The following is a 15,598-nucleotide window of genomic DNA, read 5'->3' on the forward strand; positions in this document are numbered from 1 at the left end:
CATCTTTCTTGATAAAAACCCTGAAGAAAGTAGGGGTAGAAAGAACATACCTCGGGGCGCCTTGGTGGCTCAGTCAGTTAAGCGGTCGACTTCAGCTCAGGTCATGATCTCACGGTCCGGTCCTTGAGTTCAAGCCCCGTGTCAGGCTCTGTGCTGACAGCTCAGAGCCTGGAGCCTGTTTTGGATTCTGTGTCTCCCTCTCTCTGACCCTCCCCCATTCATGCTCTGTCTCTCTCTGTCTCAAAAATAAATAAACGTTAAAAAAAAAAATTAAAAAAAAAAAGAAAGAACATACCTCAACATCATAAAGGCCATATATGAAAGGCCCACAGCTAATATCATTCTCAATGGGGAGAATCTGAGAGCTTTCCCCCTAAGGTCAGGAACATAACAAGGGTGTCCACTCTCACCACTATTATTCAACATAGCACTGGAAGTCTTAGTCTCAGCAATCAGACAACAAAAAGAAATAAAAGGCATACAAATTGACAAAGAAGAAGTCAAACTTTCACTCTTTGCAGATGACATAATACTCTGTATGGAAAACCCAAAAGACTCCACCAAAAAATTTCTAGAACTGATATGTGAATTCAGCAAAGTCACAGGATATAAAATCAACATACAGAAATCAGTTGCATTTCTATACACCAATAATGAAGCAGCAGAAAAAGAAATCAAGGAATTGATCCCATTAAGAATTTCACCAAAAACCACGAGATACCTAGGAATAAAGCTAACCAAAGAGGTAGAAGATGTCTATGCTGAAAACTATAGAAAGCTTATGAAAGAAATTGAAGAAGACCCCCCCAAAAATGGGAAAATATTCTATGCTCCTGGATTGGAAGAACAAATATTGTTAAAATATTGATACTATGCAAAGCAATCTATACATTCAATGTAATCTCTATAAATATAACACCAGCATTCTTCACAGAGCTAGAACAAACAATTGTAAAATTCATATGGAACCAGAAAAGACCCTGAATAGCCAAAGTAATGTTGAAAAAGAAAATCAAAGCTGGAGGCATCACAATTCCAGACTTCAAGCTGTATTACAAAGCTGTAATCATCAAGACAGTACTGGTGCAAAAACAGACAGATAGATCAATGGAACAGATCAGAGAACCCAGAAATGGACCCCAGAATATATGGCCAACTAATCTTTGACAAAGCGGGGAAAGTATCCATTGGAAAAAAGACAGTCTCTTTAGCAAATGGTGCTGGGAGAACTGGACAGCAATGTGCAGAAGAATGAAACTGGACCACTCTCTTACACTATACACAAAAATAAATCCAAAATGGATGAAAGACCTAAATGTGAGACAAGAAACCATCAAAATCCTACAGGAGAAAACAGGCAGCAATCTCTTTGACCTTAGCTGCAGCAACTTCTTACTAGTTATGTCTGCAGAGGCAAGGGAAATAAAAGCAAAAATGAATTATTGGGACCTCATCAAGATAAAAGGCTTCTACACAGTGAAGGAAACAATCAACAAAACTAAAAGGCAACTGATGGAATGGGAGAAGATATTTGAAAATGACATATCAGATAAAGGGTTAGTATTCAAACTCTATAAAGAACTTATCAAATTCAATACCCCCCCCAAAAAAATCCAGGGAAGAAATGGGCAGAAGACATGAATAGACACTTTTCCAAAGAAGACATCCAGGTGGCTAACAGAGACATGAAAAGAGGCTCAACATCACTCATCATCAGAGAAATACAAATCAAAAACACAATGAGATATGACCTCACATCTGTCAGAAGGGCTAAAATAAACAACTCAGGAAACCAGATGTTGGTGAGGCTGTGGAGAAAAGGAAACACGTTTGCACTGTTGGTGGGAATGCAAATTGGTATAGCCACTCTGGGGGAAAAAACAGTACAGAGTTTCCTCAAAAAGTTAAAAATAGAGCTACCCTATGACCCAGCAATTGCACTACTAGATGTTTTTCCAAAGGATACAAAAATGCTGATTTGTAGGGGCAAATGCACCCCAATGTTTATAGCAGCACTACTGACACTAGCCAAATTATGGAAAGAGCCCAATGTCCATCAACTGATGAATGGATAAAGATATGGTGTGTGTGTATGTGTGTGTGTGTGTGTGTGTGTGTGTGTGTGTGTGTATAATGTAATATTATTCGGTGATCAAAAAGAATGAAATCTTGCTATTTGTAACAACGTGGATGGAACTAGAGTATTATCATGCTAAGAGACATAGATCAGTCAGAGAAAGATAAATATCATATGATTTCACTCACATGTGGAATTTAAGAAAAACGGCAGATCAACATAGGGTAAAGGAAAGAAAAATAAGGTAAAAACACAGAAGAAGGCAAACCGTAAGAGATTTTTAAATACAGAGAATAAACTGAGGGTTGCCGGAGGGGGAGCAGATGGATTAAATGGGTGACGAGCATTAAGGAGGACACTTGCTGGAATGAGCATTGGGTGTTATAAGTAAGTGATGAATCGCTGGGTTCTACTCCTAAAACCAATAATACTACACTGTATGTTAACTAACTTTAATATAAATAAATAAGTAAGTGAGGTTCTTACTGATGCAAACATAATAGTTAAAGTTTCAACTCTGGAAAGTGAAAGAATACAGAGAACACTAATAGGGACTTGAGAGGGTTTGGGTGATTGACATGAAAAGCTGGAGGAAACATTACTTCAGTCCATAATACAGTCATGAAAGGTGCAGAGGGGCAAGAATGCTTCCCTGAACTCTTCTGAAAAATGAGAAAATAACTACAGTTCATTTAGATTTTGAATTAACCATATTTCATTAATAATTCTGTGAGAATCATTGTTCATCTATTTCATATATACTATCTCTTAATTAACTAAACAGTTCAATCAGCTTATCATTCCATCTGACCAGTTTATGTAAGTAAAAATCACTCTATATTCAAAAGCAACAAACCATAAACCCAAATCCAAAAATCCCACAAATACCCTGATGCCTGTATTATTTATTCTGACCCATAATCAGTTACTATCATAATTTGGGTGGCCTCCAGCTTGATCTATTATAGAAGTTTGCCACCTAGGGTGGCTGGGGGCAGAGGGATCAGTGGGAAGCTGGAGTGAGGCAGGACTATTCTTTATCAAGTTGAGATAAGAATCAGAAAAACTGTCCCAGCTAGAGGGACTAATGCAGAGCAGGAAAAGATTCTGAGAAAGCCTCAGCCCTCATTTCTGACACCAGGATATGGACGCAACAGTGGGAAGCCTGCCTCTCCATGAATTTGGAGATTAGGGACATAAGGTCACCTTCTGAGTTGAACTAGTAAAATTCACAGACAACGGGGATATGATTAGTCATCTGTGGGAGTAAAACAAGACACTGTAAAATGCGTGGACCTCACAAAGCTCCAATCAAGATAGGTGATTTGGTGCAATCAGAGGAAGCCAAGTCCAGGATGTGAAGGTCATTTAGCAGAGGATATTTAATCAATTGAATTGTACACTGCCTGGAGGAAGACTGGGTGAAAAGTGGATGGCGGTGTGGCCAGAAGGGGAAGTAATCAACTTGGGCTACAGAAAGTGAAAACCCAAGCACTGTGCAGAGGAGAGACCCTGCCCTTTGTGGCTGCTGGAGAAGTATGCTCTGCTGGGGGATTGGAGTGTCTCTTCTGATCTCTCTTCAGTACCCTTTGCACTCTTTGTTCAGCATTCATGTTCATTTTGTTCCTAGGATTGGCTGCCTTGGACAGTGGACATAAGACCTTCAGTCCCTGGGAAGAAATGTCTCCCACTGTAAATTTGTAAGTTGACTATTGAGTAAACTTATGGTTTTGCCTGATTCAAGTGACCTTGAATTCTGGAAACTTCTGAGATCCTGATGAGCATAAACAATAAAATTTGGAAGGTGGTCAAGGGGATACTACCTATGAGACCCCTTGATAGGCAGCCACAGCCTTCCCCTGGGAAGGCACTGACCTCATCTTCAGTCTTTTCTTGCTTTCAACAGACAGTGCCGCAATATCCACTGAGGTCAAGGATTCTTTTTTTTTTTTTAATTTTTTTTTTTAACATTTATTTATTTTTGAGACAGAGAGCATGAACAGGGGAGGGTCAGAGAAAGAGGGAGACACAGAATCTGAAACAAGCTCCAGGCTCTGAGCCATCAGCACAGAGCCTGACGCGGGGCTCGAACCCAAGGACCACGAGATCATGACCTGAGCCAAAGTCAGACGCTCAACCGACTGAGCCACCCAGGCGCCCCAAAGGATTCTTAATCTGATGAGGCCAATGAGCTAATTGTTTTTTAAAGAAACTGTTTCTTTTCCATCAACCTTATTTCATTTTATTTGCCTTTGTGGAAGACCAGCTTAAGACCACTCAGTGGTTATTCTTACCCACTCGGTGGCCTGAGGAGTGGGAGCTGCAGACCAGTCTTCAGTGGTAGACTGAGTGCTCCAGTCTTCAGTAGGGAACTGCTGAATAGGGACAGAGGAAACTTGCATGCCCTCAGACCAGTCTGTGACTTCAAGTTGAATCACATAAACTCAGGAGCTGGAGTAGTCCATTCACCCTGAAATTCCTCTTCGGTCACAGCCTTTTTAGCAGCAGCCTGCTCTTCCTTTCCAATCTCTTCAGGGTCTCTGTATAAGTAGACATCAGGCATGACCTTCCATGGATGTTCATGGGAAATGGTGTCACACATGCACAGAACTCCCCAGGTCAGCATCAATTTTCAGACCCACTGAGTGAGCTCCCTTGTTATTGCAAGGGATGGCAATGTCCACATAGCACAGAGGACAGTCTCTGTTACACAGAACAATGGTAGGCAGGTTAACTAAGACACCTCTCTGAGAGGCTGGTGGTCAGTCCTTGGATTAGTAACCACGAGAAATCTCAGCTCCCAGAAGGCTGCCTGGATCTGGTTAGTGAAGGCTCTGGGAGTGAAGCAGCCAGCAATAGGAGTGGCTCCAGCAGCAAACTTCAGCACAGCTTGCTGGCCAGTATTCCTGGATGATATGACACTGACATGAGCCAGGTTTTCTTTTTTTTAAATGTTTGTTTATTTTTGAGACACAGAGTGCGAGTGGGGGAGGGGCAGAGAGAGAGAGGGAGACAAAGAATCTGAAGCAAGATCCAGGCTCTAAGCTATCAGCACAGAGACTGACACGGGGCTCGAACTCACAAACCGTGAGTTCATGAACTGAGCTGAAGTCAGACGCTTAACCGACTGAGCCACCCAGGCACCCCTGAGCCAGGTTTTCAACGGCAACAATGGCTCAAGCTGCCAAGAGAAGCTTCTCCCAAGTTCTCTTCAGATTCATGATGTAGATACCATCACTTTTCCTTTTGTAGATGTACTGTTCCATTTGGAATACCAACACAAGGTTGGTACCACTTAACTGGGTTCCTGCTGCAAGGAATTTGAGGGCATCCTACTCCATTTGCAGGACGTCAAGGGCTCCAGACACTGTGAAAGTTTCCTTTTAAGTTACAATGGGAACATAAAACAACGCCATTATAGACCCCTCCCTGGGTAGCGCAGAAAGCCAATGACCTAATTTTAAATGAATGTTTTGTTAAGTCCCATTTACTACTATGAAAAGAAATTCACAGATAATAAACCACCTATATACATATTTTTAATATAACATCCTAACTATAAAAATAAAGAAAAATACTGTTAGAAGAGGAATATTTTATAATAAAATTTTAATATGTATTAGAGTATATTAATGCTTGGGGATGACTAACTAGAAGATAGAATAAAGTAGTCCATTGCTTTGAGATCACAGTGAATGTGGCAGAGACAAATGTAGACAGAGACAGGTGTGTTGGCAACTCAAATACCAAGAACGATGTCACTGTCAGTGAGATACTTTTCTGAAATTATGACTATTGCTGGTAAAGTTCTGAACCAAACACAGTACAGTCTTCTCTTTCTTTAAAAATGCTTAGAGGGCATGTATGGAAAATTCCATGTATATTAAAACTATGCAAAAGTAACTTGTATTTCCAAGTAAAATGGGACTGAATTCCACATCCAGACAATTATAAACAGATTTTTGCACACAAATGTCCAGTGTGACTTTTGAAGGTTATACGGGACACACAACATTTCTTGGTTAAGGTGCCTGTGCTGCACACAATTGCACAATAGCATCCTTGGTTCCCTCTCACTAAATGCCACTAGTGCCCCTCCCAATAATTGTGGCAATCAAAAATGCCCCCTTGAGTTTCCAATACATCCCTCAGGGGTGGTTCCACTCCTGTTGAGAAACACTGAATTAAATCAACAGGACTCAATATGAGGGTCCAATTAGACAAATGTGCCCTGTCCCATGGCATAATCATTCCATGACCTGGCATCAGAAAACCCCAGCTTGTGGGAAGAAGGGACAAGGATGGATGGAATCTAGTTCTAGAAGGAGAAGAAAGTAAGTAAGAAGTAATCGGGAAAGAAGTAAGAACTTAGGAGAGGAAACCAGGGTAATAGCTCACCTCTGGGATTTGGGCCAACATACAGGGAAGGGCCAACATAGAACTTTGGCTGTGGGGCCACCCATGTACCCAGGTTAGTTCTGGGTAGTAGTTATCCAAGACCTGGCTTAAAGGGAAGAATTTGTGGTCAACATGGGAGCCTGGATGTAGTCACTTGGTTCCTAGCACTTGGGTCTGGGTATGTGACTTATTTCCAAACCCCTTGTGCACAGCACCAGCCAGAAATGATTCAGCATTAGGCCTGGGTTTAAGTCTTCTCAAATCATAGCAGCTGAGAAGATGAGAAGATAGCAAAGGAAGGAAAGACCAACAGCCACAGTTTATCAATGCCACACATGTGATTGGAGAGGGGATATCTACACATTTGATTTTCTTACATTAGAGTGTTTTTTGCCCTCACTTAAACACAAACTAATCAACTCTTTCTTCAAACAAAAATGCATGTTCAAGAGAACAGATTTGGGCATTCACAAACCATTTCACCCACCCCCACATCATTTATTTATTGGCTTCCTGTGGGTAGACATAAAACAGCTGCTTGGAACTCAGATTTGGAGTCCATTTCCAAAAGTGGGGTCATGAAGGCGTGGCCATAAATCAAGGCAATTGTTACACTGAATACCACAATTTATAAGGATAAATACATAATTTTTCCTGGAGCCTGGGCTAAGGCCAGCCCTACAACCCATGCTTTGTGACTCAGGAGCCAAATAACACTCACGTACACCCAATATTCCCTGAAGACCATCTCAACAGGATGATGCTTCATCTCCTGTGACCCTTCCCAAAGTCCCATCCATGACAATTATCTAATCTCTGCTCAGAAATCAAATTATCCAATGCTTTTACTCTATTGGCTTGAGCAGGCTTCTTTGTGCATACAGTTCCTGGAAAATACAAAAAGATGCTCTTATTTCCATCACCACCCTTTCAAAGTTCTTATTACTTCATCTGTCCCACATTCATTAGAGTGGATGGTCATGAGAGCAAGCTCGGCTTTATAGTGCTGGATAGAATGTATTAGCAAAATCGAGTCTTAAAAGACACAGAGAGAAATAAAAGCATTCTGTGCATGAGAAAAGATTTTCCATTTTAGCCTGTAAAAAGAGGGAAGGGACTAAAGAGATTATCTGCTATTACAAAATAATCAAGGAGATAGCTGACAATATTTTTGCCTCTTCCAGAAACTTTGATTCAATCATGCTTAAGATATCACTGAACTATACACCCAGGGTTCCAACTCATTTTGCTGAGCTCTCACTTGCTGTCTGACATATTCTTCCCTCCACTCTTCCCCACTGTTCCTGATCCGAGGTCTCCTATCTCCCTGTAAACACTATCCTCTAAGCCTATCTCAGCCCCTGGCTTTTGATCACGTACCTGGGTAGATTTCAGGTCTGTTTACATTTTGGTTGTTCCCTCCATGCCACCAACCAAGGATTTATCCCCTTTTAGCTTAAGATCTGAGAAGCCAATGGAAGTAACTGCACAAGGTTCTCTACGAAAAGGAAGGGCATCTGTACCTATGTACTAATATATTTCTCTGTGCTTTTTTAAAATGTGAAGGTGTCCTTAGGATTTCCTTCCTGTGTACAGTGTCTCAATTTAATGCCCTAAATTGAGATCCACTTCCCTGCTCAGAAACTTTTGGGGTTTTTTTATGTTTATTTATTTGTTTTGAGAGAGAGAGAGAGAGAGAGAGAGAGAGAGAGAGAGAATCCTAAGCAGGCTCTGTGCTGACAGTGGGGCTTGATCGTATGAATTGAACAGTGAGGTCATGACCTGAGCCAAAATTAAGAGTCAGACACTTAACCAGCTGAGCCACCCAGGCGCCAGCCTGCTCAGAAACTTTTCATGTTTCTCCTTTTGACCACAAAGTCAAGTCCAAGTTTGTAACGTAGTATTCCAGATCCTCTATGATCTGCCACCAACACACCTTTCCAAGAAATCAACCCTTCTAGCCACAGTGAGAGAAGCAGTGGCCAAATATGTAGCCTTTGGGCTCAAATTCCAGCTCAGTCACTTATAAGCACTGTCCTCAGGTAAATTACTTAAGCCTCTCTATGCCTCAGTGTCTTTGACTATAAAAATGCGATAATAATAGTACTAATTTGAACTGCATGAGAATCAGAAGAATTAATGTTAGCTGAGACAATGTAACAGCTGAGAACAGTGTCTGATACATGATAAGCATCATCTACTATTGCAATTATCTTTACTTACTACCCTCAACACACTTGCATTTTCCTATTTTTGTATCTTTTCTCAGTTACCAATTTCTGTAATGCTCTTTCAAACCTTCTCTCCACTCCTTTGAATTCTACCCATCCTTCAAAGCCCTGATGAGGTTTTTCCTTTTCTACAAGCTTCCCTGAACTGTTCAGTTCACAGTGTTTTTTCCTGTGTACCAACACACAGACTTTCTATTCCAGTAATTTTGCAAATGGTTACTTGTTGCCTCATGGCACTTCTTGTATCGCTACCTTGCGATATTAACTTAAAATAAAATATCACCTGGTCTCCCCCAGTTAGCTTTTGAGTCCTTTGAAGGCAGGGACTCGGGCATGTCTTTGTGTAGAGCTCAGCACCTGTACATTGCCTTTCCAATAATACCTTAATAAATATCTGTTTATTTGACCTAATCTGATCCACAGGTTGAATGCAAGTTTGCTGGATGCTTTTGGAAGTGTGAACTGGATGCAGTGTAGGAGATGTGGAACCTTAGTTATTCACTTGTAGAGCATTTATGGGATGTCTGTGCAACATGTTCCACTTCCACCTTATACCTGACAAGGTATCAGCCCCTTTGCTCCAGGAGGAGGCACCAAGACTGGTGGGTGGAGATCCACTAGGATGAAATCAGGTACTGGGTTTGGCCAGAGGGGGCAGGCTTGGTGGCCAGAAGGGCTTTTAGAACAAAAATTTCGGTTCTCTCTCTCCCTACAGGATGCAGGGAGGCAAGGACACAGTCCCAGGGCTGGCTGCAACATAAGAAGGTCTCCTAAAGAGCAGTAGTTTCCACAAAGCAGTTTTGCAAATTCAGACCTTCCTTCCTTGGTTGCTCAGAGTTGCCCCTGGGTGGAAACCTTTGCCATCTAAGAGGGCCAGGGTGGGTAAGATAGGAGAAGGGCTAGTGTGGTACTGGGTCAAGACTTCTGGGTTCTAGGGGCGCCTGGGTGGCTCAGTCAGTTAAGCGTCCGACTTCAGCTCAGGTCACGATCTTCCGGTCTGTGAGTTCGAGCCCCGCATCGGGCTCTGGGCTGATGGCTCAGAGCCTGGAGCCTGCTTCCGATTCTGTGTCTCCCTCTCTCTCTGCCCTTCCCCCGTTCATGCTCTGTCTCTATCTGTCTCAAAAATAAATAAAACCTTAAAAAAAATTAAAAAAAAAAAAAAAAGACTTCTGGGTTCTAGTGCAGATTCTTTCACTAACTTCCTGGTTGGTTTGGACACTGATGCCATTGCCATTTTCTTAAGTCCCCTCATGTGTCAACGAGGTTGTTGGATGAATATGTAATAATCTCTAGGGTCCTGGTTCTCTGTAATATTGTATCACCCTAGAATTGTTCTCATAGTAGAGTCATTGTTATCTACAAGGTAAGAAACAGAGACCTCCTTTGTCTGAAATTCAGATTCTTCTGACCAGTGAAACTCAACTGAGTCAGTCCCTAGGGTACGGGATGGTCTCATTTATTGGGAGTGGCCCCACTTGCTTACAACAGTCTTGGAATCCTTTTCCTTCTCCACCAAACCTGGGAAAGTAAGGACTTGCGATACAGGGTAACGAAGAGGTGGCAGGGTAGCAACGGGGCAAAGGTCTTAAACTGGGGCCATCTCTGTTTAACTAGTCAATTGTCCTTGCCTTTGGATTATCACTGAGTGTTTCCTCCCTGTAGCTCTGGTGAGAAAACTGGAGTCACAGTTGCTGATGAGTTCTAGGGAGATGAAGCAAGATGGCCCTGAGGTTTGGTGCCAAGTGAACACTGTGGTCAGAGAATGTCACTGGCCTTGGGCTCCGCCTTACTGAGGCATCCCCCAGGCACATTTACCCCTCCCACTGCCAGAAGGCACTCTCTCCTTCTGGTCACCCAGATGTCCTCAGCAGTGTTCCTTGGATGCTCTTGCTGCTCCTGCTTCACTACCACCCCTCCCTCTCAATTTAAGCTCATTACAGCCCCTCCCATGGACCCACCTCTATTCCCCAGCTAAGGCAGCCAGTCTGCCTTCTTTACTTACATCAGGATCCTGGGGTGTGAGATCACTGAGGTTGTTACCTCTTCATGCTTGTGAGCTCATCTTGGGCCTGGAAAATTATGTCGAGGAGGAAGATATTACTGCTGCCACCATGGGAAACTGCTGTATTCTAGGATTTGGGAAATAGTGTGGCTGGCAGATGACTGTCTTGGACAGAACATGTACAAGGATACCAGTTCTTATAGGACATGTGGTCAAATGTGGAAATGGACATCTGTCCCACTTACTTAGTTTGCTTTCTTTACTTTGCCTTACCTCTTCCTGGCAATGCAACAGCTTTGGCTAGGTGCTTGGCTCTGTGACAGTTATGAGAGCGAATGGGAAGGAAGAGAAAACACACAGCCCGAACCTCCAAGGAGCTTGCAGTCTGGTCAGGGAAGCAAGGCATGCACACATTCGCAAGAATTCATAAGGGTGGCTGAAAGTATGGGAATTTTACCTGGAGTCTATGTTGAGTTTCAGCATCTAAAAATTCCAAGTTTATTTTTCTGGAGAGAAGGTCCAGAATTCTCTGATTTCAAAGGCACACTGGACTGCTCACAAGGATGAGTAAATGAGCTCAAGTTAGAAGACCTGGGCTGGAGTTCTGGCTTTCCACTTGCTATCTGTGTGATAGCACATTGTCTGACTGCCCTGATCCTCAGTTTCTTAATCTCTAAAATGGGGGTAATAATTTGTGTCCTACCTCTCTCATAGCATAATTGTGAGGATCAAATAAGACAAGTGTGTGAAAGTGCTTTTGAAACCATAAAGCACCATACAGGTAAAAGGTGTCATAGCCAAGACCAGAGGACAGCCTCTCCAGGGCCATGCTCTGGAACTGCAGGGGAGCCAGACAGCCAGTGCCCAGCACAGCTCTCTGACTCTGTGAGCCCCGGGGCCTTGTCTACTGAAGGCAGGGCCTCTTGCTCCCTCAGCTGCATGGAAAATACTATCTGGCTAAACCTGGATTTTTTTTTAAACCTCTTCACTCTCTTCTTCTCTAGTCCCAATTTCCATTCCTTACCACCCAGCCAACCTCTATGAAAATGGTTTCCAAGTGGAATCTGGGTTTCAAGTTACATCACCACCAAATAATTCATGCCTTTCTGGAAGAGACCCAGAGATAAGTTGGGAACAACTTGTGTGGAAAATGAGAGGCCTGGTAGCCAATCCAAATATTGCGGACAGAATTTTTGTGAGCAAAGGCTTTCTAAAAAAACATTTGCCAAGATGGCTCACATCCCTGTAAGCAAAGATCAAGGTACAAGTTCATGAAACAAATGACACAGAGGCGGCTTAATGAAGGGTCTCTGGCATGTTGGTGAGAGGTGGGCCAGTGGGGACCGTGGGCCTTTCATCTGTCCATTTCTCTCTAGCTGCTGCTAAAGGCCTCTAATGCCATAAGAGTTCTTTTCTTTCCCAGTCTAGAAGAGAACCTGGGAGCTAGCTCATCCAGGACATGCCTCTGTGTCTACCCTGGATGTTACCTGCAGCATTGTGGAACACAAAGGCTCTGTTCTTTCCATAAATACCTCTGGAGGAGAGTCACAGCCATGATGACAGCCATCCTCTGTGACCCATTTTAGTGTTTAACAGTTGTCAGATCTTGAAAAGTGGGCCTCACAATGACCTTAAGATGCCATCTTAGCAGTTTTTGTTTATTTCCTGTTTCCTCTGGCTTCTACTGATTAGAGGAGGGGAATAGCCACTTCTCAAGTTTTCCACTTAAAAGTATGCCTTTAAATACTTGATCATAGTGGGCCCCCTTAACCTACATTTATCTAGACCTAATAATTTAAAAAACATTTTATGTGCTCACTAACTGGATTATAAACTTCTCCAACTGTTCTGTAATCTCTGCTACCTGACCTCCAGCTCCCCCTCCAAGAACTCCCCCACAGTGCTCCCCTCCCCTTATTAGGCACCCACCTCTCTTCCCTTCCTAAGAACCTTTTCATCTTCAGTTCACCAACATTTGAACAGCTGTACAAGCACAAAATGTTTAATTTGGGAACAGAGTCTGTGGGAAGGAATGCTTTGTTAATTTCCAAAGTAACGCAAAGCCTAATTTAGAAACTCATATAGCAATTCTTTGGTTCTGGAAGTCACAGAGATTATAGATTGCACTGCAGAGGCAACCTGCCTGATGATGTTAGCACTTTGCAGTGCTGGGTTTTTCTGCAGCAGTTTCATTTTTATTCCCATCAGAGAGACAGTGGGTCACTCCAATAGAAGCATTTGCTCCCTGATGACAGGGCCCATGTCTTGTTCAGACTCTCTGTATGGCCAGGGCCTAGAAAGGGCAAGAAAGTGGTAAATATCTTTAAATTGCATTGCCTGTCTGTCCCCCTACTCCCTACTTTAGTCTTAAACTTGGTTCCAAACAGGTTCTGGAACTAGGAAGCGATGATGGTTACCAAGAATTGAGCAGGGCAGAGATAACTGATCTGATCGTAGCACCACTACCATCCTTGAATCCAGGAGGCTTAAAGAAAGTTAAGATAACAAGAGTTAAGGTACTGAAGTTAAGGTACTGAAGAGTATCATGTCCTACCAGATCTAATATTAGAATCCACCTCTCAGGGACACATATGACTGGATCTTAAAAATAATGAGAACCTGGATAGAACAGAATAGATTTGGAGGTAGAGACTATAGCGTGTAGAAATGAGGATACATCACTGCCACTGCCATAGTCACAGTACTTAGGGCTGGAACTGAAATAGCTCCTGCTGAGCATCACTGCCCAGGAGCTATCTGTGTGCTGTGCATGCTCAGGGTCCTCTTTTGGCCTCTCTGGGCTCCAGGCAAAGCTGCCTTCCATCAAATGCTCGGGGTGCTTGACTGTCCCAGGATGCTCTGGAACCTTAAAACATACACTCAGTTGCATTTCTTGAATCTCCAGTGCTCAAAAGCCCAGAAAAAAGAATTCAATCTTTTGGTTGTTACCCCACAGACTCAGATATACAGATTGTGTGATAAACTAAAGGTCCCTGAGGGTCAATCTGGAAAGAAATACAATGAGGAAGATCCCTGAGAGAAAGTCACCATGAATGAAGATACTGCGACAGAGTGGACCAGATCCAGTCCAGCACCTGAATATTAGATAACAAGAGGTTCCATGTAGAGTGCAAAGCTGAGTCTCTCTATTTCTCCCCTGGAGCCCCTCAACCCCTGATCCCACAAGAGTTTCATGTTCTGGAAATGAGGGGCTGGGTCTTATTTAAGAAACACTGTGTCACCAGAGGTTCAGCTATTCAGGTGTGGGCATCTTCTCTAAAAGACCTGGAAAACCTTGTCCTGTTGGTCAGGGAGGGAGACAACTACTGGAGGTCAGTAGTTGGGGGAGGTGGGCAACAGCTTAGCAGTAACCAATGGCAGTGGAGAGACTGCAGGGTGGCAAGGGCAGCAGGCCTGAAGGACAGAGACTAGAGAATAGACATGAAAGACGTGACTGCACAGCTAAGTAATGGCAGAATTAACCACTTTTGTGGCACAGCGTACATTTTAATCAAAGCATTAGTTTTTGCAAGATCTCAAAATCTTTCAAAACTCAGTTCTTGGGTGGGTTCATCTCCATTTATTTTTCATTTATGTGACTAGCAGACCTAGGATGATACAGAGAAATAACAAGAAAGAAGCACAGACAGAAACACAGATTCAGAGAAAACAAGAATTATAAAAAGAGGTACAAAGGGTTACTGAGAGAGTTTGAGAAAAAGGATTAGAGGTCGAACAGAACACAGAGGAAACAATTTGGGGGACAGAGGCAGGCAGACAGACTTATGAAATCGGTGTTCTGCGAGATGCTAGCTGAGTCCCCTACAATGATGATCAGGTCATCCTGGACTGAGCCGGCCTGGATTAAGAATCCAAGAGAAACCACAAAGGTTCATTGTTTTGTTTGTGCGGAGTTTTGGCTCCAGGCAACCTCCGCGCCGGCGTTCTGACACACTGCCTGAGCTCCCCCTGCTGGCCGCTCTGCAGAATTTCACCATCTGGGTCCAAGCGGAATCGGATTACGTAAGTCTTCTGGAGCTTTGCACATCCATGTTTTTCCTTTCCTTTTTTAAAATTAAAAAATTTTTTATTTCCCTAGTTCCTGGTTTCTCCGAAGCCTGCTCTTTAATTCTGGGTTTTAAATGCCCTGACAGATTGCCATGGCCCTAAATGCCCAGTGAAGGCGGTCCTGAGAGACCCACCCTAATGAGGGTACAGGCAGGAGGCTGGCTGAGCAAACATATTTAATGAACACGTGCCACATACAAAGTGCTGTGGAAAGGCCTGAAGGGAGCTCATTTGGCCTTTAGTCTTTTTGCCTGAAAAATGACTGCTAGAATTAAACCGGTCTTATGGGGTTGGGGTGAGGGTGCTCCAACCAGACCAGCCTTCCACAGTAAGTCCTGAGAAGAGCCTACTGGGGCAGCAGCGATGGTGCCCGTCCTTCCTTTTTTCCCCTTCTCCTTTTCTTTATGAGGAAGAGGAATTGCAATGGCAAAACCCCTGGGGTGGGAAGGAGAAAAATACAAGTCTCCCCAAATGCCAAGCCGATTTGACTGCTAAGAATAGCTTTTATCTCTGGGAGGAAAGGCAGAAGACCTGGTTCTCTCTTCCCTCCAACTTAAGGTTGATTTTAAAGGGGCAGCATCCAGCATGGGAACACAGTAAGCCCTGTCGTTTCTAAAATGATTGAGTTCCAAGTCACAAAGCCTAGAGAGGGGGGATGTAGGAGGAGAGAACTTGCATCCAGAGGACTAGGGAAGGAGGTAAAGGTGGAGGCAAGAGGAAGATGGAAAGGAAGAGATCAAACAGGACACAGGAATCTCTGTTACACACTGAGCCCTGGTTTCTGTGGTTCCAAGGAGACTGACAAGGACAGTGAGACTTTTG

The 15,598-nt window shown here is 43.2% G+C and overlaps 1 non-coding gene and 1 pseudogene across 1 annotated transcript; both read right to left on the minus strand.

The window, feature by feature from the left end:
- Nucleotides 1-4,148: 4,148 nt before the first annotated feature.
- On the minus strand, nucleotides 4,149-4,233 carry TRNAQ-UUG. Its single transcript has one exon. It is a non-coding gene; the product is annotated as a tRNA-Gln (tRNA).
- Nucleotide 4,234: 1 nt separating this feature from the next.
- On the minus strand, nucleotides 4,235-11,537 carry LOC102971869 (annotated as a pseudogene).
- Between the last annotated feature and the right edge of the window lie 4,061 nt (nucleotides 11,538-15,598).

This window comes from Panthera tigris, chromosome C2 (assembly GCF_018350195.1).
Source record: "Panthera tigris isolate Pti1 chromosome C2, P.tigris_Pti1_mat1.1, whole genome shotgun sequence".
Taxonomy (NCBI): domain Eukaryota; kingdom Metazoa; phylum Chordata; class Mammalia; order Carnivora; family Felidae; genus Panthera; species Panthera tigris.